A 25055-nucleotide genomic window follows, 5' to 3' on the forward strand; every position below is an offset into this window, starting at 1 on the left:
CGGAGGAGGGAAGTCCGAATCCTGGCTCGACCTCTGGAAAGCTGTTTGACGTGGAGCCAGGTGCGGAACCTCTTGGAGCGTCAGTTCTCTGTGAGCTATAAAATAAACGAATTAGACTAAGCTAAGCTGACTTATAGTTTCCTTCCATTTCTAATACTCTGTTGTACCATGGGGCAGTGTTTCCATCTGCTATGAGGTGTGCCCAACTCAATGGCACTTAATAATAACTGAAGCCAAGGAGTTATCCAACTATAGAGCCAGCACTTACTGAGCACTTTTTTCCTCGATGGCAGCTGTTCTGATAGCTACTGGCAACATTCTAGCCTCCAAACAGCCTCTGACCCACAGGTGCCCACAACCTGTAAACAGGCTTCTACAGGAAAGAGAGGTGTGTGGACAGGGTGAAGGGTGAGCTTGCCCCACAGAGAGTGAAACAGAGGACAGTAGCATAGAGCGTGCCAGGAGCCTTGCCTGGGCCGGTGCTTACAGTCGGAAGCAAATCGGGCAAAGGAATACCATGGTTCAGAGTGCACGGGAATGCCCCAACAGGGCTTGCAGGGCGTGAGGCGGACTGAGAGGTAAAGAAAAGCCACCTCCGGTAACCCCAAAGCTCTCACTTCCAATGCTCTTCTCAACATTCCCCAAAAAAGCCCACCCACCACTCAGGTCAGAGACAGCTCCTATACCAGGTCTGCTTACACCAACCCAGCCCACCGAGTAACCAGCCAACGCCAGGAGCCAGTGTCTCCTGGTGTCCCGAGGCTCATGTGGTTCCCCTTGCCATCCCAGGGGGCTCGACTGCACCTGCTACCCTCCGAAGCTCCCTCTCTACCCAGCGGGCCTGGCTCCCAGCTCTTGCTCATTCCCTGGTGCCCAACCCAGATCAGCTGTTTCACATAGTTTCCACCGTCCTCAAAGCCCCGGTCGCATCGCACCCACCGCATTGACAGGGTCGGTGGAGGATTCCCACCTCCTCGGTTCCTGGGAACAACTGTCAGGCACAGCTCCCATAGCCAGCCTCCCATTCAACTGTCCACGTCCCCGTTTAAGTGGCTCATACACTGCCACGTGTTATGGGGCATCTATGGGTATCTCTACTGACAAGTTCAAGAACAAGTCAAGAGCAAGAACTCAGTAAGAACCGGAGTTCACAGCCATCCAACCACGACAGACAGCTGCCCATGCACACGGCAGGACTTCAAAGCACACCGAGTGCGTTGAGGGATGCTGATGCATTCGGCAGGCCAAAAGGTCCTCTGGAAATACCGTTAGCTACTCCACAAATGTTGGCTGAATGAGTGGAGCAACAAATCAGTGAGTCTGATGTTACAAGAAGTAACCTAAATCATTGCAAGCATATTATATTCAGATATGGGAACCAGGAATGTAGTCCAAAATTCTGTCAAGACTCTCCTTTCTACAGCTCATGGGGACGGCCTTTGCAGGCAAGAGTCACACCAGGTGTGACCATTGCTCGCGACTCACCTGGAGCACAGGTAGGAGAGAGAGCAATAGGAGGAGACTAGGAAGCGTGTGGCTCACTGCCTCCAACAACTGTCTCTCCTACCCGTGAGACGAGAATAACTGGACAGTGCCCAGCTACCATCACTAGCCATTTTCATCAAGAATACCATTACATTGTCACTGATTTATAAATAGAACAGAGTTTCATATTCTCAGGGACTCTACTCTTTCTACAGCCATATAGGATGGATGAATCCCTGAAATGATTGATCTAAGGATAACTTCATACCAAAAACAAGAATATTCCTGAGGTCAACTTAAAAATGGACAATAGTTTAGTTTACCCAATTAAAAAAAAAGGTCAGCCTTGAGCATTGCATTGTTTGAAGACTCAAAAGGGAACAAAGTGACATCAGCTACTTGAAAGACTGCGTAGGGATCTTAGGGGTGGAGAGCTTTTGTTAATGATGAAGGAAAAACGAACATGAGGGGGCTGAAAATGGCTGCACAACTCAACAAACGTGATCAGTGTCCGTGTAGAAACTGGTGAGCTGGTGCATGCTGTAAAGCAGCGGTTCTCAACCTGTGGGTCATGACCCCTCTGGGGGGTCCAACGACCCTTTCACAGGGGTTGCCCAATTCAGAACAGTAGCAAAATGACAGTAATGAAGCAGCAATGAGAATAATTTTGTGGTTAGGGGTCACCACCACATGAACTATATGAAAGGGTCATGGCATGGGGAAGGTTGAGAACCACTTCTTTAAAAAATAAAATAAAATAAATAGGTTTTAGAAATATCTAAGATATAGCCCAAGTGGAAAGCAAGTGCTTTGAGAATGATGAGGGCAATGAATGTATAAGTGTGCTTTACACAATTGATGTATGTGTGGATTGTGATAAGAGTTGTATGAGCCCCAATAAAATGATTTTTTTTTTAAGTAACAGTCTTAGAAACCCACAGGGACAGGTCTACCCCATCCTATAGGATGACTACGAGTCAGAATCGACTCAATGGCATGAGTTTGGTTACTGTGCATGTTCACAACAACAACAAATAAAATTTAGAAAAGAAAAAACAATCCCACCCCCCACCATGTTGAGCATGTTAGAACTTGCATTGTTTTTCCTACTGAGGACTCCCAGTCTGCCATTTGTGTTTTGTTCTGGTCAACAGTCTTCAGTCCTGATGGCCAAGAGAGCGCATGTAAGTGGACTGGATCTGCCACAAAGAAATAAAAGAGGAATATCGATGAAAGTCATATAAGCCCAGTCTCATGAGCACCAGTGAACAGAGGTCAGCTTGTAGACCTGGCAACACCTATTAGCAGAAAGATTCTACAGAGGGAGGGGTGTGTGTGTGTGTGTGTGTGTGTGTGTGTGTGTGTGTGTGTGTGTGTGCATTTGCCAAGTTTACCTCTGAACTAGCTACTAACTAAAGCTCCAGAATTATTTCCCCATGCTAGAAGTTCAGGGTGACACCATGAGCTGGGGGTACATAATGCACTGCATGTAATATGACCTGAACTAGTCAGGTCACCAGGAGAAATAAATGATGTTAGGAACCCTTCTCAGTTAAGCCTCTGCTCTTTTAATCCCTCAGCTTCTACCACAGCCAGAACCCGCTCCGAGCAATGAGTGCTGGGTGACCTTGAACACAACAATAGGATCTTAGACTGTTCGGAGTGTTGGAGAAACCCAAATATGATCTCATTTTATAGATAAACAACTGAAGGTCCGGGGAGATGGGTTTTCCTAGGGTAGGTGGCAAAGGTGAGGGTTCTGGTCTCTCTACCTCTTGTCCAAAAGTCTAGGATAAGCCCTGAAACGCAAAACCAAGAAACTTAAGGCGACAAGGACGGCGATGCCATCTCCATCCTAACGAGCATTTTGTTTTCAGAAATTTAAAGACAGAGTCTGAGGGGGGGAAAGACGGTATCAGAAGAAAGAGAGACTGCTGATTGCAATCACAAAATGGGAATGACTTGGATTAAATATCTGTGGTTATTCAAGTTTTAAGTTTGTTTCTTGACTTTCGAAGGTTGCAAAGAGCTTTGCCTTGCTTTCTGGTGACCTACGGGTGCTTTAGAACATGCACAATCCAAGTACCTGGTAACTACTTTATTCAAAATGTTCGTAGCTCTCTTTTCCAGCTTCAATTTTTTGTCTGATTATTGTGAAAGGAGGAAGAAAATAACGGACTAATAAATGTTGAACTCCTTCAAGTTCAGTAGTTCACGGCTACTTGGTGGGGGACCCCTGAAAATACTGAAGAGCAAATATAATTAGTCAATTTGTATTAATGTACTGAATACTATAATTTTATAAGCAAACCACATTATACCGAGTACAGTGTATGTTTCAAAACTAATACAATGATTTTACATTAGTAAAGAATATTGGAAAAATTACATTATTGCCTGCTTTACTTCTCCTCTTATTTAAAAAATGCACAAATCTCTTCAAAGTAAGTCAGATTTGTTTCATTTCGCCGCTCCAAATATTTTCCTCCCTACCATTTTGAATGTTAATTACCAGAACAATGTTTGGCTGAATCGCAAGATCCCTTGCTTTTTTCAGGCAAGCCTGTACACTGAAACTGAGGGGCAGGGGTTGCCAAACCAAAGGCCTGAAAGAGCCCGCCAGGTAAGGCACGGGTGGTGTGGGCTGGGTGGGGACTGTGATCCGCTTCAGAGGACAGCCACGGCCCACGCCAGCCACCACCCCCAAGCCCCGTTCCACGAGATTGTAGCCCTCTGACGCCAGAATTCAGATTACATGACAATTTCCAATGACGAAAACTCGGAAAGCTTGGAAACCTTTGAAAACACTGGCCATGACCACACAAAACATCACATTGTGCTACGAAGGTCAAACGCTATCCGTGTGATTAACTCAGGTGCAGGCGCAACATCCAGAAATACGCACGTGGCTGGGCAAGGAAGGGCTGTGTCTATGCATTCATGTTCTTTACCCGCGCACTCTTGTCCTGGCTTTCTCTCGGCTTGGAGGAGGGACAGGCAGAGAGGACGTACAAGAACGGTATTTGGGGTTAGGAAGCAAGAGAGGGCATAAGTGCTTACAGTGCTTTCTCCCCCCACTAAATCAACAGTAGCTCATATAAGAAAATGTCCAACTTTTAAATCCACACGAGGCCAGCTCGAGAAGTTGAAGATTTCACCAAGGCTAGACTGTCTTGAATGGAACCACCTCCCCACATTTGCCATTCTAGAGTAGGCACCTGCCACACGCAGCTTGGCCGTTCTATTACGGGGTGTGCAAATTAAGTTTGAAAACGTGTTCAGGGAGAGTGGTATCCCCTAAGAATGTAAACGCATCATACATGTAAAATTCCGAAGGCATCTATGTGCTCAGACGGGTTCTTAATCTCCTCCCCACAAAAGGGCTAAGAACAAGCTATGATTGTGAAAGTTCAATTGCCCAAGCTGAACGAGCACAAATAATAAAGTCTTTCTTTCAGGCATACCTCTGCTGGAACCGTTTTTCATTAAATCACAGACGTTATCTGGAGACCAGCGAAATTCTCTTTGGGTGACGACAGCACAGGGTGAGTCATCGCGCTGTTGATAAGGAGATCGCAGGATGAGGCACTGCTGGGAAGTGGGCATCAGATGGTGCCTTGTCTGAATTAGCAAGTGGGGCAATCAGAATGATTTCTTCCCATGCCGTGCTGCAATGGCTGGGGATGACGTTCAACCCCTTATTTTAGTGACAAGCCCAAGCAAAATCTAATGTTCGCTTCCCCAAACCGGAAAAAGAAAAAGGAAAGACAAAATGCAGTCTGCTTTCTATTTGTGGTCGCAAGAGGGAAAGCAGAGAATATCTTGTTTTTACATGCAGCTGGAAATTTAATACGACTTCCTGTTTTCTCCCAAAGTACACAATCCGATGTATAAATATCTTGGAGAAAAATCAGCATCTCCGAGCTGTCACTGGCGCACAAAATGGATACCAAGTCTTTGCAAAGCACAGTAAGTTTGGCCAGAGAGAGGCCATGTGCACCGCTGTTGGCCCGACCAATGGAACCGCCTCAGGAGACACTTTAAGACCGCCTCACTCCCCAAGGCCATCCCAGCGGCCCGCACGCTGACCAGCAGTGTGGTGAGGGCCAGCGTGGTTCTCAGTGCTGAACTCTGCCCTTCACTTCTGGAGAGCACGGTGAGGTCTACACATTCTCCAGACGGGGAAATGATTTTCTGTTGCTTTTCTGCTTGCCTGACCCTGGGGTTACGAATCATCGATACTGATGGAGCCCACAATGCCACAGGACTTTGCTCTAGTGTGACGGGGAAATACTGAGCCGAAATGCCCAGACAGGTGTGCTCAAGTCATTGGCCAAAATCCAAGACCACTACTGTCGATGGATTCCAACTCATGGCCCCCATCTAGGGCAGAGTAGAAATGCTCTGTACGGTCCCCCAGGCTGGAAACCTTTATGGAAGCAGACTGACCTCCTCTGTCTTTTACAGAGCAGCCTGTGGGGTTTGAACTGCCGGCCTTCCCATTAGTAGCTGAGCCCTTAACCAGTGCACTGCCAAGACTCTTGAACTCATGGTAATCATTTATTTCAGATCCATAGTTGTCTAAAGCAGCTAAATAAAATTGGCCAGAAAAGGCCTTAAACCCGTTTTAAATCAAGGGAGGGAGAGAAGAGAATCACTATGGTTGGCACTTGTTTGGGTGTGACAGTCTTTGAGACTCAGGTCCCTCCACGTGAAAGCCCGGTCACTGCGGACAAACTATGCCCATTAAAACTCACAGCGAGAACAGCTGTAGAGCCGACTGGAGAAGGGACTTCATGTTTTCCTCAACCAGTCATTAAGTTGGAAAAGGAGACCCCCCTTTTTCAGGTCATGCACAAACGTGAAAGAACAAATTCGGAAATGTGAAAGTGGGGGATGGAGGAGGTTTTCTGCTCCCGCACAGATTTACAGCCTGGGAAACTCAACCGGGCATTCTATTCTCACCCACAGGGTCGCTAGGAGACAAAGACGCCTGATGGCGGTGGGTTTGTGTTTGTTTGATTGCTTGCTTGTAACATAGAGAGTTGAAAAGTTTCCTTCCCACGTGACTACCCTTCTCTGCTAGGTCACGAGTCTCTGCAGTCTCCTGCTGGGCGTCTATCCATATAGAAGCACCGTGCTGAAAGCCAACAAGCCACTGTGTTTTCGCTTGTTTTTCAACTTGAGAAACGCAGTTTTTTTCGTCTGTTCCTTCATGGTTTGTTTGTTGCTGCTTTTCCCCACTGCCCTCCACCACTTGAAGTCAGTCTCCAAGAAAGGGGTACAGCACAGGAGATCACTGACTAAGGAAGGAAGGAGAGAGGAGAGACCTTTCCTTATGAACAACAGTAAATGCCATTCTTTTTCATCTCCTTGAGGTTCTACTCGGTGAGGAGAGAAGGCAAACAAGATGCTGCTGACATCAGGGATCAGGCTGCACTTGGCCTCAGACCACTGGATCCAGACAGAGAATGCTACCCAGCCAATGCTCGTCCACAGAGCAGGTGTTCCAGATGCCTCGTTCAGAATAGTTTCAGGGCGACCTGGAGGGCTTGAAATTCATTTTAAAGCAGGTTAGGGCTGCCCGTTCGTAGCCCAACGGCTTTTGTTTTGATTTTTGTTCTAATGCTGCTTATGACCTGGCCCTCAAGAGTCACACAGGCTTCCAATTCTTTGGTCATTGTTTCCACCAAAGGTCTGAAAAGGCCAGGCTAGTGAGAAAGTGAAAATGGTCTCCAAGAAGAGAAGGGGGGGTATGGAAGAACTGGGTGAAGGGCTGGCCTGAGAGGCTCACAATGGCATCAGAGACAGGAGGGCCTGAGGACCTAGGCACAGTAGGAAGGAGGCTGGCGGCTGTGGAGCGGGTGATGAGGGAGAGACGGTAACAAGAACAAACATACCTTGCGGGGCTGGAGATGGCAAAACTGAAGAAACTCCTTAGGAAGCTTGGCAATGGGGCACTGAGGAGCCCAGGGATTCAAGGGCGGAAGCTCAGTACGAAGGCTTGCCTGGGAAATGGGCAAAACCAATAGAGAGCTGCTGCACTGTCAGATGCCCAGTCTGCGCTTCAGAACCAGTCTGCTCGTCTCAATGGCGGTGAAAGGGATGGGTGGTACCTGCAACCCATGCGTCTTCTGCAACGACCGCAATGTGTTTTCGCAACTGTGTATCTTGTTGTTGTTTTTGTTTTTCATTTTAGCATTTGGCGGTACGGGGCAGACATGGCAGCAAGGCTGTGATGGCTGCGGGGGTACAGGTGGCATTAGGACTATGAAATGATAAGTGACACTATGAGTGAAACTATGAAATATGCACGATACAAGAGCATCACTTGAAATCAAAGGGGACCTTGGCAAACCCTGATAAACTGAGTCGTGCTAAGTCAATTCCAACTCCTAGGGACGTGAGAGGTAGAACTACTCAGTGTTCCCAAGGCTGTAAACTTTATGTTAGCACACTGACTGCCTCATCCGTCTGCTGGGTAGCGGAGTGGCCGGTGGGTTCGAGCCACTGATCTTTCCTAACTACTGAGCCACCAATGCTCCCTCAAGCACCACGACGCTGAGACATGAACCAACTGGAGAGAAAGAAAGGCATCACAAAGAAAGGCATCAGCTATTAAAAGCATTCATTTGAGTACTTTTTCCTAAAGGCTCAATAAGTTTTCCTCTTTGTGGGAAAGCCTTGGTGGAGGTGAAGTAGTTTGTAGACGTCAGCCACAGGGTCATGGATATGGAAATTGATGAACTTGGGATATGGGATTGCCTTTTCACAGAGCCAAATCTTCCTCAGAAGAACCCGCCATCCCAATACCTGGAGTCGATCGGTGTCATGCTGAGCTCTTCAGGGACCATTCACTGATCCTGGCTCTCTGGAGACTGTGTTCTCCTAAATCAGTGGGCCTGCAAGTCAGGGGCCCCCTGAGCCATCTTTGCGGACTTTAATCACAGCTGACGTTCGTCCTAAAGCTGCCTATCTGAAGGGCATGTTTATCACCAAGTACAACTTCATGTAATACACTTTTGGTTGGTATGATTACAGGATCTTGAAAAATATCTGAAAAAATGTTCAAAGTGAATTCCAGTTAGTTAAGTCATCAACTGGGCCTTAGAACTTGCTGTGTCTGTAAGGAACAGTACAGCATACGGGCTTAAGGCAAACGATGGGTCTTCCTGTGTGTGGCCCGGCCAAAGGCACAGACATAGAGCAATCGCATAAATACAGTGGCTGTACTTCACCAGCCCACCAGACTTGGAATTAGGCGACGCCAAAACTAATTTTGTTGATTTAAGGGTGTCAGGGTATATCAAGTCTTCCGCATGAGGGTGAGGATTTAATACTATTTGACATTCCATTTTCATAGTGTATCTGTATATATATATATTTGTAACACATGGGAATCTGCCATACTCATTAGCATGTGTCTTCATTTATTTCTTAATAGGGATTTTATGGAACGTCGCCTTTTACTGGTGTTGGTTTCTCTGCCCAAATCTGACCTGTGCCCTCCTTTTTCCTGTCTAAGTGAACTCATCCAGTCTCAAAGCTTTAAAAGCTTTAAAGCTTTCCCCCTAGAGGTTGATGAACTGGAGCCATGGGGGAGTAGCATTGTGAGGTAGGTGGTGGACTACTAGCAATATAGTCAGAGGTTCAAATCCTCCAGACGTTCCCTGTTCCTCTAAAGATTTACGAAGCCTTAGAAACCCTCAGAATTGACTCGATGGTGGTGGGTTTGAGTTGGGTATGTGCTGATGACGCTTCAAAGACAGCAGTTCCAGCCCCAGTCAACTCTACACCTCAATAAGAATGTCCCACCATCTGAGTCAGTCAGGGTGCACTATAGCACTGAATAAAACATACAACTTCCCTCTAGATCTGTAATGCTTCCCCCCACCACCACTATCATGACCCCAATTCTACGTTACAAGTCTGGCTAGACCAGAGCATGTATACCGGTACAGATAAGAGCTGGAAACATAGGGAATCCCGGACAGATAAACCCCTCAGGACCAATAATGAAAGTAGCACTACTAAGAGGGTACGGGGAAGGTAGAGGAAGAAAGAGGGAACTGATCACAAAGATCTGCATATAACCCCCTCTCTGGGTGTGTTCATCTGGGTAAACTAGGGAAACAAATCCACAGAAACTCATATGTATAAGAGAGAGTTTTATATAAAAGCTAAGTATACATTAAGAAAGCATCCCAACCCAGACCTGTCCAAGCCCATAAGCCCAACATTAGTCCATGTGCCTGACACCAATCCACAAAGGTCTCCTTCATCTCACAAAACATACGCAATGATGCTGACTGCAGGAAGAAAGCCAAATCAGTGAGCCTGTCAGCATCTCAGCGCTGGCAGGGGTCTCCATATGGCTGCTCCAGCACCCAGGGCTGCATCGGGGTACGTCCATGTGGCTTCTCCTCAGGGATGTCTTGCAGGAAGTGAGTCTTGCCAGCTGAAGCAGAGAACTGGCTAAGGTAGCTGCACCCTGGTCCAACCATCAGAAAGCAAGAGACCCAAGAACTAGAAAGGTGAGGCTTACCGAGCCATTTATCTCTCCACCCTTCAGTTAACCCCACATGTGTTTATCGGCCAGGTTGACACAATAAACCTTAAATATCTCACTGGTGGACGAACAACAGAAAAGTGGGTGAAGGGAGACATCAGACATTGCAAAACATGAGCTGAAAATGAGCTGATACCAAGGGCTCAAGTAGAATGAAAATGTTTTGAAACTGATGGTGGCAGCAACTGTACAATTATGCTTGAGCTAACTGAATTATCTATTATTAAATCTGTAAGCACTCTCAGTAAAATGATTAATATCTATATCTATATAATGATCTTTAACCACTCTGCATCACTCGACAGCAGTGGTTCTCAACCTTTCTAATGCTGTGACGCTTTCATACAGTTCCTCGTTTTGGTGACTCCCCAACCATAAAATTATTTTTGTGGCTACTTCAGAGCTGTCATTTTGCTACTGCTATGAATCAGGGGACCCCTGTGGAAGCGTCATTTGACACACACACACCCCAAATGGGTCGCGACCCACAGTTGAGAACCGCTGCTCTACAGGCATGTAACCCAAGCCACACCCTTATCTTTTGCCAGGCCCACTGTGATTCTGTTCTTAGCCTCAAAGTCTGTTCTCCACTCAGGGTTCTGGGGAGAAGACCTCGTGTGAGTCTGAGCACACTCCAGCTGTATCCACTCACATGAGGAGCACCGTTCAAACCCCTCTCCAGGGCCCACGCGACCTGGCTCCAGCTCCCCCTCTGATCTCATTTCCGATCACTGTCTCCTCCCATAACCACCTCTCCACCTGAGTTCAGCCAAACTAGCTGACTTCCCGGTCCTCCATCATGCCGAGCTTGTCCGGCTCACAAGGCCTTTCGCTCTGAGCTTGCCGATTCCCCTCCGCCTACGCATGCCTCTCAGGTCTCTTCATACCTCCTTCCTTCCTTCCAGTCACGTGTGCACAAAAATCAACGTGTGCACACGCGCAAACCTCTCCCACGCACACACTCTCCCAGGCCTCAAACAATTCCTTCAAAAAGAGTCCCCTCACGGCCACCCCTTCACCCTACTGTCCTTCACCCTGATGCTTCGAGTCGATCCCGAGTGCAGCAACAACACGGGACAGAGTGGACGTTCTCCACAGGACTGTCACAGCTGCGATCTCCAGGAGTGGATCCCCGGGTCATCTTCCCTCAGAGCCGCAGAGCCTGGGTGGGTTCGGATTGCCAATCTTTCGGCCAGCAGCTGAGCGCTTAACTGTCAGGTCCCCTGGGCTCCTCACCTTGCTTGCTTTTCCTCACAGCCCGAATAATTACTTGAGACTGCATTACCACTTAAGTGTCTGTTTACTTCCCTCGCCACACAAAACGTTTAGTGAGCTCCCACCACATGGGAGGCATTCGAAGAGCAGGGGACCGGGGAGTGCAGCAGACCCATCAAGGACCCCTGTCTTTGTGGCCCTCCCTTGCCTCTGCGTCCTCGCCTCTGGAACCCAAGCCACGGGAGACATGGCCAAGTCTCTCTGTGACTGCTGACTCCTTGGTGCCTTGGCACACAATGAGCACTCAGCTCAGAGCTGCCGGGTGCATACTGTCTTTACTCATGGATAAACCAAGTTTCTCAGCACATTTTTTATGCAGTTGTTGTGGTTAAATTGGGTGCCTCGGCTGATATTCGGATTGGCTTATACTCAAGTATATACGGTAAGTAAAAAATCAGCTGCTTCAGGGGAACCAATTACAAGGATCTACATATAACCTTCTCCCTGGAGGATGGACAACAGAAAAGTAGGTAAAGGGAGACATCGGACAGTGTAAGATATGACAAAATAATAATTTATAAATTATCAGGGGTTCATGAGGGAAGGGGAGAGGGGAGGGAGGGGGGAAATGAGGAGCTGATATCAAAGGGCTCAAGTAGAAAGCAAATGTTTTGAGAATGATGATGGCAACAAATGTACAAAAGTGCTTGACATGTGGTTGTATGTATGGATTGTGATAAGTGTTGTATGAGCCCCCAATAAAATGATTTTTTTAAAATCAACCTAAAAAGTAGAGCTGATATCAAGGGCTCAAGTAGAAAGAAAATGTTTTGGAAATGATGGTGGCAACAATTGTACAAATATGCTCGATACAATTGATATATGAATGGTTATAAGAGTTGTATGAGCCCCCAATAATATGATTTGTTTGAATTTTTAAAAAAAATCAGCTCCTTCACGGAGGACTCCCACGACAGAGCTCTTCCTGTCTACCCAATGGGACCCGGGTGGTGGGACCCAGGATGTCCACTGTGTCTCCCCTTCTGGTTAAGTTGAGTTCCTAGTCATGGGCCTGTGGGTCTTAACTGCCTGTTCCTCCCAGGCCCACCCCTGGAACCCTGCAAGCACCCCAGGAAGTGGCTTTGCCCTTGAGGTTAGAAGCATAAGAGCACCTGATTCACACAGCAGGCACCAAAGTGGGCCACTGGGGTTGAGCCAGCCAGTCTTGCTCCACAAAGGAGGCTGGAATGCCGTGTGCAGGTCACCTACCCTCCTGGATCATGATGGAGAACACCAACCAGGTAGGCTGCCTTGAAGCCTCTCAGCCCAGCAAGGAAGACACTGCAGCTGAGGATATAGTTTTGTCTCTTTCAACTGTCACAGAGGTGAGACGGTTACCTGCTGTGATGAGTAATTAAATGCCTTTCAGAAGAGGAAGAGCATTTGTTAACTGTGAAATTATCTGATCTCACATAAAAATGAAGGCAATTGTGAAGCACAGTTAATTTATCTTTCAAAAAATAGCAGCTGCAGGGGTAGGGAATTTTAAAAAGGAAATGCAAATCTTAAAAAAAAACCACTCAGCCCGTGTCAGACAATGGGTTGAAAACCCAGGTTTGCAACATAGATGGATTCATATTGTAATGTCCTTGCTCACTTAGAGCAGGCCTGCGGCACACACCTCAGCAGTGGTCAGCGTCTCCTTCCGCCCGCCCAGCACTGCGCCGCCTTGGACGCATTCTCACACACGTGCCAGCAACCCTGTGCTGGAAGTACGGCAGGACTTGCTTCTCTGTTTGGGACCCAGAAAGGTCAGACAACTCACCTAAGATCTCACAACAAAAGTGGCAGGACTGACCAGGTACCAGAAGACTAACTTACCTAGGCCCAGTCCAGGGGCCTCCCTTGCATATTAAAATTAACAGCACAGCCCTATGCAAATTACCTTCTACAGTCAACTGAAAAAATGTCCCTTCACCACAGCAGAAAGGGAAAAACGCACCTACTCACCAGTAGTTTGTGATGGTGGGAAGATGCATCGGCACCAGCACTCCGGGCAGAGAGGGGAGTTCACACACCTCCAAAGGATGGCAGCTCCTGCAATGACAAACACACAGAACGCCTGGTATGAATCACAGAGTCTCCCACGGGGGGATGGAGAGGGGCATCAAAATGCCAGCCATCTAGAACTTCTCTCTCCGTTCCTTCTTCATCCTTCTCTTAGAGCTCCACTCCTTCCCCCACCCCCCTGACTTCCCCAAACAGAGGAATCTTAAATTCACCTGGTGAAATAGTCCCCAAGCACAACCAGCTACATTAAAGCCATGAAAGTCACAGGCTCTTGGGCACAAAGGAGCTTGAGAGATCTCTAAAGGGGATCCCACACTGGTAACTCAATGAGCAGCTGAGCTCCTGCAGAGCTGTGTCATTTGATACACAGGATCTGGTAGGAAAAAAATGCAGTCAAAACTTCAAAGAGATGGGACATAGGAGCACAGCTTTCTTGCTTTTCTTTAAAAGACATTAATAATCAGATGATCTGCCAACAGGATCCGCTGGTGCTAAGCAGGCATAGGCAGGATTTGATCTCACAGACACAGGCCCCACTGCTCCCGACTATCTCCTGAACACAGAGAACTGTCGTTTCCATTTATCATTGCCCTGGCATGGTTGTTTTTCTTGTGGCATGGAAATGCTTCCCCCTGCCTGGGTCTCGAACAAAGATGCAAAAACAACAGGTGAAAGAGTTGAGTTCCAAGGGAACACTAGTAGAGAAGAAAATAGCAACTGCAGGTAGCAGTCTCACTCGCCGAACAAGCCCAACACTGTGAGCAGGAGACCCACTTGCCCATCCCCGCAGCTGAAGACAGAGACCCTCCTAGGAGCCAGGCCTCTTAACAGTCGATCCAGGCCTCTTTACTACGCTGAGTTGCAGAGTAGTTCAATACTATGAATATACTATTTTTAAGTGTACACATATAGATAGATACACACCAACATGTATGGACACCTATGCACACATTTTCACTTTAGCTTTGAGAGAAATTTAAGTCCAAGGAAACAGAGTTAAACGTATCTAACCTATTTTCTACTGAAATGTCTATAATATCTTCATTCGTCATCGGACAGTACATGAGTAAATTATTTCAAGTTCTCTAAGGGATTCTTTCCTAATGTGACATTTTCAAATAATTCCACTGCACTAAGTACAAAAAAAAAAAGAAAGCCTCACAAATTCGATGAATCTACTTGTGAAGACTTCAAAATGCTCGCCTAATATTAAAGCTACTTTAAACATACTTTATGTGAGAAAATCTCCTTTCAAAAGCATCTAGAATATAAGACTGTAAACAAGCTTATGACAAGGTACGTGCATTGTAATAAGAAATGTTCAAGAATGAGCTCTTACTGGGAGTGGGGTCATTCAATCCCAGAACGTACTGATTCATTCACTTGGCAAATATTTCCCGAACGCGACTACAAGCCAGGAAGTGCTACATAACCAAGAAAAACGGTGAGCGGGGCCTAGTCCTTCCCCGTAAGTTGCTCTGCTTGGTAAAAGGCAGACACACACATTCAAAAAGGTAACAGGAAAGCAACAGGTAAATGTATTGACAGGTATACAAAGGTGTCATGGCGATACTGAACCGGGCATCCCATGTCGCTGAGGAAAGCAGATGGGCTTCCTGGTGGGGTCTGAGGCTGGGGAACAAGTGGGCCAGTCATGGTGAGTGAGGAGGGGGAGGTGGGAACTACAGGCAGTGGGTAGAACGAACAGAGACAACCAGGACTTCATACTCAGGCAAGAGTCTGGGTTTGGGGGAAGAGTTTAGTGACGCAAACAACTGAACATCCGCAGCTGCGAAGGGAAGGCCTAGATTCTCCAGTCCACTCAGAAGTGCCTTGGAAGAAAGGCTTGGCGAACTACTGTCAAATAATTGGCACTGACAGCCGTCTGGCGCACAGTTCTACTGATACACGTGGGGTCACCCGGGAGTCAGAATCACCTCAACAGCAAAGGATAGCAGGCATTGTGTTCTTTTGTTTGTTTTCATAATGCTTAGTGTGTTTACTTATTCCCAGCATTCTATTATGACACCACTCATCAACACTTTGTTACTGCATGTAAATAAAACACCTAGAACGCTAGCAGACAGCATGAGTAAGTCTACGGGGCCTCCTTTTTGCCCACTGTACACTCTCCCCCAGGCTGGTATCTCCAGACAAACAGTAGGGGCTGCCCAGTCTCAGCAGCAGGTCTGAACCCTCCGACACCTGTGTGAGCTTAGTCTGGCGCAACAGAAGGGCCCGAGAACCCCGAGTCATCGAAGAACAGCTTTTGAGGAACAGCTCCAAGGCCATAGTGTCCTCAAGTCCAAACTGCCGGCCAAAGGGCAGGACCCTGCAGATCGATTCAAGGCCTGGAAGTCTGCCAAGCAGCTGAGTATTCCTCTTCCTGGATTCCCACTTTGCGGTCAGGTAATGGCCTGAGCAATCAGGCCGCGGAGGGCAAAGTAAATGCTGTGTGCCGCAAAAATGACAGCTCAGACTCAGCTGGCTCCCTGAATGGAGAGCCCTGAGAGATCTCTTCTCTGATGCTCCGAAAGGGCCTTCAGTCAGCCCAACACCCAAGGGACCCCGGATGCCCAGCGGCAAGCCAGTGCAAGGTGTCCTTTTCAAGGGAAGGTCCTCCAGCTGAGCCGCAATGCCAATTAAAAGGGTGGGTGGGGAAGCCTAGCCGGGTTCGCTTCAGCCCCTGCCTGGCAAAGACGGAGCCATCCTCTCCGTCACCTGTATCCTCACTGCAAACCCATCCCAAGAACAGAGAGCAACACCGGCTGTCGAGAAAGCCACCTTCTTGCTGGGACTGCTGTATGACCACCTTCATTCTGACCAGGCAGCAGTGCATCTTCCTCCCTACTTCAGGAGCCTCTCCTGACCCATGTTCTCATGGCGCCATGTAGCTCTGTGCATGCATGACTTGCAGCTATTATTGTGACTTTTTTAAGGCTATGTCTATCTTTCCACTAGCCTACGCAGACAGGGATCATGTCATATTTTATTTTGCTTTGTCTTTGTCGCCATTAAAAAGAATTTTTGTTCCTCTTGATATAACGGATGTGTGAATCGTTACATGTAAGAGCCCCCCAACAAAATGATTATTTTAAGAAAGAAAGAAAGAGAGAGAGAGAGAGAGAGAGAGAGAGAGAGAGACAGAGAGAGAGAAGAGAAGAGAAGAGAAGAGAAGAGAGAGAGAGAGAGAGAGAGAGAGAGAGAGAGAGAGAGAGAGAGAGAGAGAGAATGAATTTTTGTTTGGCTATCTGATGAGCACTTGCTCCAATGGAGTACTTTGGTGTCTTCTTCTGGGTTCCTTGAAAAGCAACTCCAAATCACATCCCATCGTGAAAGGATGATCAACCCATTCCCAACTTCTCAGTCTTGCCACTTGCTTCTGGCCTCGCAAGACACTATTGAATGGATTAGAGCCAACTCAGCTCAGCAGCTTAGCCTAATCTTGGGGACTAGCAAGCCCAAGTGGATCTCCATGGCCTCCCTACACTCACTCTGCATGAAAAGAGGACTTACCAAGTGCAAAGAGAGAAGACAACAATCAAGATTTATAACCAAGGTTCCTGTTGGACCCCATCGAGAGTCTTCCCACTAGTCTGATGTTCTCTACCTGAAGGTAATAATGGCAGTGACCAATGGGCCCTGACAATAGGAGTCTTGTCATAGCTCTAATTAGGCATGACGCTGTTTCAAATTCCATCAGTCTCCACGACCCTGAGACCATAAGAACTAGAGGTGCCCGGTGACCAATACAAACTGCTCCCCAAGGGATCATGCTAGAACAGCGGTTCTCAACCTGTGGGTTGCAACCCCTTTGAGGGTCGAATGACCCTTTCACAGGGGTCGCCAGATTCATAAAAGTAGCAAAATTACAGTTGTGAAGTAGCAACAACAATAATTTTATGGGTGGGGGGGTCACCACAACATGAGGAACTGTATAAAAGGGTCACGACATTAAGAAGGTTGAGAACCACTGTGCTAGAAGATCTTGGACAGAGTGGAAGGAAAATGTGGAATGAAACTCAAAATCATAAGAGACCCAGGCTTACTGGTCAGAAAGAGACTAGAACTTCCAAGGCCACGGGCCCCTTAGCCGCCCTTTGGTTGGAATGGCACTCCCCACCCGGTGGCTCAATTATCAGCCAAGCAATGGGCAGGTCTATAGGAGAAACCATGAGTTAGGTACACAGACCTTAGAAATAATCAGCCATTTGAGCCCTTAAGGACAGCCTTTGCCCAAGGATGCCGTTCAGAAGGGTTAGGAAAGGAGGAATTGAAACAGGAAAGAGAAGGAGGAAGTGGGGTAAGTGGTGGTACACTGAGGATTGCAATGAGTGAGATGAAGACAGAGCGAAGGTAAAAGTGATGACCCACATGTAAACCTTCACCCCAACACCATGAGAAAAAGCTGATGTATATGTGTGCATGTACACATACATGTACGCGCACGCGTGTGCTTACGTGTATATTGCTGTTAGACGCCTCTTTGATGCCAGAGTGCTTCACATTACCCTTCCCAGTCTATCAAATTCCAAACCCCTGATCATGGCTGTGTTGCAGGCCCAGCCACTGCTTTGTGTGTGCCTTCCGTCACCTGGCTGGGTGGCTTTGATGCATCCAGCCCCATACTGTTCACCTGGATGCAGACCACTGGCTCTGCCCCAAGCACAGACCTCAGTCCAGGCTGGCCCCACTCCCAAGGTCTCACACACGGAGTCTGGCACACAAAGCGTGTCTGTGGAGGGGAACTAGACAGAACGTATCTGCTCTCCTGCTGCCTCGGATTTTGCCCCTCTCTCCCGGTTCTGGATCCAGGGCTAATGGGTTTCCAGACCTCATTCTTTCAGATTCTCTCACCCTCTCCCTCCACAAGTCCGCTATCAAAAGTCCCAGACAGTAAAGGAGGGGACATCCCCAAGCAGCCGTGAGGCTGAGGGAAGGAAACAGACCAGAATAATTATCTTTTGATGTCCTTTTTGCACAGTGTTTTGTTTTATTAATCATGCTGTGTTGGATATTTTATTTAAGACGACTTTTCTTAACGTGTTCTAGTATGCAGAATGAATCCCCTTTGACCTTAAAAACAACTTCCCTGTTTCCCACTGGGGCTGTGCTCGGGCCTACCGTGCCATATCCTCAGAACTTGAAGGCCACTAAACTTCTAAGATGCTCAATGTCCCACCACCTCCTGCCACTGGTCCCAATGCCCAGCTGTCCTCCTTCCACACCCACTACGCAGAAGGAGCTTTTTAAAGCTCTTCCACCTCCCCCATAGATTCAGTGGGAGAGAGAATGCTTCAAGTCTTCTGAATGACACAAAGCCCCCAAAGCTATATAAAATTAGTTGAAGATAACAAAGTGATTTTGGTTCCCCCTTTAAAAACACAGCACGCCTACTCTAAATGATTCACAGTGACTTCATACTTTTTCTTCCAGTAGGATGTGCATTTCTTCCTCCTAACCCTCCTGGCTTCCTCTACCCTGCCCGCCCACTCCTAAGACAGTGTCAGACCTGGCCTCCGGCTGCTCAATCTCAATCAGAGCCTGCTGAGAACATCCTGACAAAGCCCAGGGACCCTCTGCCCAAGAGCAAAGGCTCTTCCCTGGGACAACGGCACTTGCTGTTCTTGCTGCCTGCAAAGCCCTCTCTCTGCCTGTCTCTTGCCATGACATTCTCACTACAGAGAGTTTGGTTCAAACATCAAATAGCACTTCTTCCGCTGATTGATAGGTGAGGGGGTTGGGTGACAGAGGTCGTTTAGAAGGGTTGCTAGCTTCCCAAATACGCTCCATGGCATGGCTGCAAAAGTCTGACCTCCAGGAAGGTGGCTCACCTTCTATAATTGCAAGACCATCATGCGTCTGATCTAAGCCAATCATTCACATCCTATCTCTAATTCCCACAATGCTCTTTCTTTCTGGAGTGTACTTTTGCTCAGGCCACTCCTTCTGATTAAAACAGCCACTTCGCCCATTATGGGCTAGCTCCCACTCAGTCTCCACGACTCCCTAAGTTGGGAGTTGTGCAACTTGCTCTGAGTTGGCGCACACAGTGGCATGACCTGGGAAGGGTCTCTCTGGTCACAGTGAATTTTTTCATAAAAGCAGTTCCACTTGAACCTCGCGTTTTTTTGGTGATGGCCAATTTAAGAGAACAGTACGCACCTGGGAAATTTTGTTTCCTGCTCGGGAAAAATACCACCTCAGAAACTGTTGTGATGTTGAACACAGCTTACAAGGACGGCGTTATAGGAAACACTCAAGTATACGAGCGGTTTTCTCGATTCAAAAAAGGTGACGTATTAATTAATGACAAAACTCATTCTGGATATCTGTCAACTTCCAGAACGGACAAAAATGTCGACTCATAGCACATTTGGAGTTTGTTCCACCAGGTCAGACTGTTAATCAAGCTTTCTCTTTAGAGGCTCTGAAAAGATTGCATAACTGTGCGACAAAAAAGGTCTGATTTGTGGGACTGGTTTTGCCACCACAACAATGCACCTGCTCATGCGCAGCCTTCTCTGTGTGCTAGTTTGGGGCAAAAAGCAGCATGCCTCTCTTGCCCCACACACCTGACTCACCTGACCTCACTCTGCAACTTCTTTTTGTTTGCTCGAATGCAGAGGGATTGATAGACATGAAAGGACAGTGATTTGACAATGGAGAAGAGGCAAAGAAAACAATGGAGGAGGTGCTGTCAGCCAAGCAGAGATGAGTTTGAAAAATGTTTCCAAGAATGGAATCGCTGATTTGACAAATGTATAAAGTGTAACAGAGTACTTTAAAGATGATAGGGTTGTTTTGTTAAAAAAATTAAAAGACATAGCTTTGAGGGGGGAAAGAGGGTTTTTTTTTGGGGGGGGTATCCCTTGTATGCTGCCTTCCCCCTCTTACAGGTGATAGTGAGGATTTTTATCAACTTGACTAGGCCAGGATTCTCAGTGGTTTGACAACTGAGATCTAGTAAGCCTGCCCCCGCCCCCAGCCTTAACTGACATATGCAATCACAACCAATGACAACCACTAATGTGAAGGTGGGTTGCAACAGCCTGACTCAGGCCACAGAGGATGCAATCCATTGAAAAGAGATTTCCTCAGAAGTGTGGTCTACTTCCAGTAGACACAGACACTGTGGGAAAGCTTGCTGGCTTTTTGCTAGGTCTGAATCTTGCAACTGATTCATCATCAACCCCGGGTTCTTTGAACTTGAGCCAACAGCCTGCCACACTGCCTGCTGACGGTGGAAGCCTTCAGAGCCCTGCCATCTGCCCTGCTGACCTTGATTGTACCACTTCTGTAGTTGCCAGTCTGTGAGCTTCCTGCCAATCTCGGGTTCACCAGCTGGAAAAGCTTCCAGGTTACCATCTGACCCTCCCACTTGGGACTTGCCCATCTGTACAACGGTGAGAGCCAGTTCCTGAATATCCACTGCTCTATAGACATACGTGTATGGTTCACTGGTCTGGCTTCTCCAGAGAAGGCAACCTGTAAGGGCCACACAATCCCCAGGAGTAAAGTGGCCTAGAGCAACACACACAAGCACTGCATCTAAAAACTGCTGAAATCTGAATATGGTCTGTCGGTTGTACCACTGACAATTTCACGGTTTCAATGTTGTTGAGTTATATACGACATCACCGTTGGAGAAAACGGGATAAAGAATAGGATTCTTATCAAAGACCCAGAACAAAAAATATCATTGTGTATGAGGGGGGGAGGGCAGAGAGGTGACCCAAAGCCCATCTTAGGCAATTGGACATCCCCTTACAGAAGGGTCATGGGGAGCAAACAAGTCAATCAGGGTGCAGTTGTGATTAAACATACAACTTTCCTCTAGTTCTGTAATGCTTTCTCCCCCCACCCCCACTATCACGACCCCAATTCTACCTTACAAATCTAGCCAGACCAGAGCATGTACATGGGTACAGATAAGAGCTGGAAACACAGGGAATCCAGGACAGATAAACCCCCCTCAGGACCAATATTGAGAGTAGTCATACCAGGAGGTTAAGGGGAAGGTAGGGGAATAAAGGGGAAACCAATCGCAATGACCTACTATAACCCCCTCCCAGGGGGATGGACAACAGAAAAGTGGGTAAAGGGAGACATTGGTCAGAGTAAGACATGAAAAAATAATAATAATTTATAAATTATCAAGGGTTGATGAAGGAGGGAGGGGGAAATGAGCTGATACCAAGGGCTCAAGTAGAAAGCAAATGTTTTGAAAATGATGATGGCAACAACTATGCAAATATGACACAATGGATGGATGTATGAATTGTGTTAAGAGTTGTACAAGCCCCCAATAAAATGACAAAAAAAAAGATCACAGCTGGCCAGAGAATCAACCATCTTTCCCAAGTTTGATACCACTGGGTGAGGGCCCTTTCTGACTTAAAGGAGGTTATAAAAAAAAATAGGATTTTTGCAATTTCCTGTGAGTCTATAATTATTTTAAGTTAGGAAGCCTTAAAAAAAGTAAAGATTTCACACTTTAAAACTTCCAGAGTTGAGGCTTCTCCTTAAAATCTGGAAGCTCTGGTTCACGAGGCCCCAAGGGCCCGTGGAAGGAGCTGGGGTGTAGCTTCCTTTCAGGTAAGGAGAATGGCTCTCAGACCCAGGCCCCTCGCCGTGAAGCTGGGCATCAGGCGCCACTTACCATGGTGCCTGCACGGTTTCCTCTTAGAGGAGAGAAACATTTCTCTATCAACAGCAGAAGACTGAAAGCTAGATCGAAGGGGGCTTATGTTTCCAGGGGAAATAAAAAAGACGACCACAAATGCTTTGCGAAAGCAAAGCACATTCCTTAAGGTTCAATCTGCAAGCTCCCCACCCTTCATCCCGGGTTACCTGCCCGACCTCTGAGGCATTCGAGGTTTGGATTCCTGGATTCCCAACTCCTTACGACCCTATTACTTACTCTAAGTCAGCAATAAATTTTAAAATCAAAACCACTGGAGAAGAAAACAGCTTAAGGACACAGTATCCCATTCTCCTCTAAATATTTTGCTTCTTTTATCTCGCCTTTCCTGAGAACACAGGGGCTCAGCCACCAAAGCGCAGACCGCCCCCTTATGCAGGGTCACATCCAGCTAAACAGGCCGGAGTTTTTTCTCCACTGGGAAGCGAAACAGCCCGCAGGGTATGCCTTCCCCACCTTTCCCACCCAACTCCCACGGCAGCTGCCAAAGAACGTGCTTGGAATACAACTGTCCCTCCAAAGTCACAGGGAACCCCAGGTAAACTGCTCTGCGCCTTCATTTCAGCCCAGCCTCCCGGAAGAGTTCCCGGGGTGGCAGCCCGATACAGGAAGCAATATCTGTGAGGCTCATGCAGGCGGCCCCTGCACAGACCCATCCTCCGGTGTTGGGGCATCGTTGATCTGGACAATGAGCACCCGCCCGTGTTCCCTCAGGCCACCAGGCAGGGCACACCCCAGGAGACGTCCCCAGGGGAGAGCTGCCCGAGCTGTGTTGCCTTGCACACTCACACTGGTCCCACGTGGCCCCTAGGCACCTGAAAGATGGCTCAACATTCCGGTGACATGCCGGAATTTCACCACACCCAGTTGGACTTGGATTGATTTTGACTCCTGGTGACTCTGCTTGCAGAACTATGCTTCACGGGGTTTTCAACGGCCGGTTTGGGGGGAGTGGATCACGCAGGCTTTCTTCTAAAGGTGCGTCCCCATCGACTGGAACCACCTACCTTTCGGTTAGCAGTCAAGCGCTATATTGCTTGTGCTACCTGAGGACTCTGACAATTAACCTAGTACCTAGTGTCAACTTCACCTCTTTCTTTTCACTTTTTATGGTGGCTCTTTGGAAGGCTATTTAAATCAACACATAGGAGGGGTACATCAAAAGGTTCTTGAAAAACTGGCATTGAAAAAAAATGGAATTGGCAATGTCATGCGAAGTATTCATCAAAGAATCATGTGTAAGGAGACCATCACCTCTCTACCATGGGGATTACAAACACGATGGTCCAGACCAGTCAAGTGCTCAATCTCCCTGACAGTTCATGTTTCTCACCTATACATAGACATGCTGACACAGGGTACCTGGGCTACAGGGAAGAATACCATATACACTCGTGTATAAGCTGAGTTTTTCAGCACAAAAAAGTCCTGAAATATTGGGGTTTCGCTTATACACAGGTCAGCGGTACCCCAGCGAGGTGCAACATCTCGGGGTGATTGCCGTTCCTCCGCTGTTCATTCAAAGCCCCGCTGGATGTTTGTCTACTCACATCTAACCAATCAGAGCCATCCTAGGACGTGGACGGCTCCAATTCACAGAAGCACCCGTAGTGATTCACTTAAACGCCGGCAGCTGAACTGGTAAGGATGTGTCTGTGGCTGTGCTCCGTCTCTCCCCTCTGGTCTCTGTGTTAATTCACATCCTGCATTTCCCACCCTAGGCTTATACTTGAGTCAATCAGTTTTTCTGGTTTCCCAGGTAATAATTAGCTACCTCGGCTTATACTCGGGTTGGCTTATATTCGAGTATATACGGTAAGTAAAATAGGGTAGCTCGAAGCACCTGGTCTCCTCCCACACCTGGTCCACCTGCACTTTCTGGCAGAATTTGAACTCAGGATCTCCGGGAGTGCTGGATTTACTAACCACCAACTTCAGTGGCTGCTAAAGACATGGTGGTTCTCACCTGGGGACTCCCAACCCCACGGGTTCTGACTACTCTGTCCAGATCACACAGGTCCTGCATATGAAGTATTCAGACTATCCCCAGAGACACTGACACAGCTGAGGAAGTGCAACAACACCATCACAGTTGGCTTGGGAACTTATCCGGCCCTCAGCAAGGCAGAAGGGCCTGGACAAGCCATAGGTGGTCCATGGAAAGGTCCGGAACTGACCAGAGGCCATATCCCTGCAAGGCTGCTTTCCTGAGCTCTTTCCTCTGTCCTGGAAACGGTGTCAGAGTCCAGAATGCAGCTGGTATTTCCTGCCTTCACACAAGGCCCCTTAAGAGAGTCCAAAAATATGCACCATTTAAGGTGCCCAAGAGACTTGCCAAGCAGCCACTAAAAAGACTGGTGCAGAGTAACTTGTCAGAGAGCCCTCTTTCCACCCCAGGCCGAGTACCCAACTGGACCAGCCCTTGCCTGAATGTTCTCGATGTCAGCCCAACCCTTCAGGGTCTCTGTAGAATCCTTTTTCTTGCTCTCTTGAGCACCAACAGAAAGAGGCCAGGTCTGCCATGCACAGGCCTGAACATTCCATCACTGTTCATTCTGGGGCCTTTCACAGCGCGAAGCGGTCATCTTATTAACTGGCTGGGCAGAGCACACCGTGCAATTTGGTGCCAGGAGGCACACGGCAGAACAAAGCATTCTCTTTAAACCGGTCACTGCTCCATCCTTTAGGTTAAATGGTCTCTGTGTGGAACCACCACCACCGCAAACCTGTACAAAAGAGCAATAAGGTGGAGGGAGCCGCCCCCCAAATGAAAATATCCTTTCCCTATTTCATTTCTGCCGTAACACGTGGCCAAGAACCTCAGGCCTGTCTGTCTTCCTTATGAATCCTTCCTTCGCCCTCTGAGGAAATGCAATCTGCATGCATTGCTACCTCTCCTCACTCAATCCAAGCTGCCCAAATCATTTTTGGAAATGGGGTATAAAGTGAATAAGCACAGCATCTGAGAACTCTGACGTATTTCTCTATTTCCAATTCAGGAGAACATCCTAG

The 25055-nt window shown here is 47.6% G+C and overlaps 1 protein-coding gene across 17 annotated transcripts in view; it reads right to left on the minus strand.

Moving 5' to 3' along the window:
* SORBS1 (sorbin and SH3 domain containing 1) overlaps positions 1-25055 on the minus strand; it is a 280510-nt gene that overhangs the window by 182714 nt on the left and 72741 nt on the right. For all 17 annotated transcript variants that reach the window (XM_075534905.1, XM_075534903.1, XM_075534910.1 and 14 more), the window contains exon 2: positions 13280-13366. The gene's annotated coding sequence lies outside the window, so the exon portion shown is untranslated. The remainder of the gene's footprint in view (positions 1-13279; positions 13367-25055) is intronic.

Source organism: Tenrec ecaudatus, chromosome 16 (genome assembly GCF_050624435.1).
Source record: "Tenrec ecaudatus isolate mTenEca1 chromosome 16, mTenEca1.hap1, whole genome shotgun sequence".
In the NCBI taxonomy this organism is placed as follows: Eukaryota; Metazoa; Chordata; class Mammalia; order Afrosoricida; family Tenrecidae; genus Tenrec; species Tenrec ecaudatus.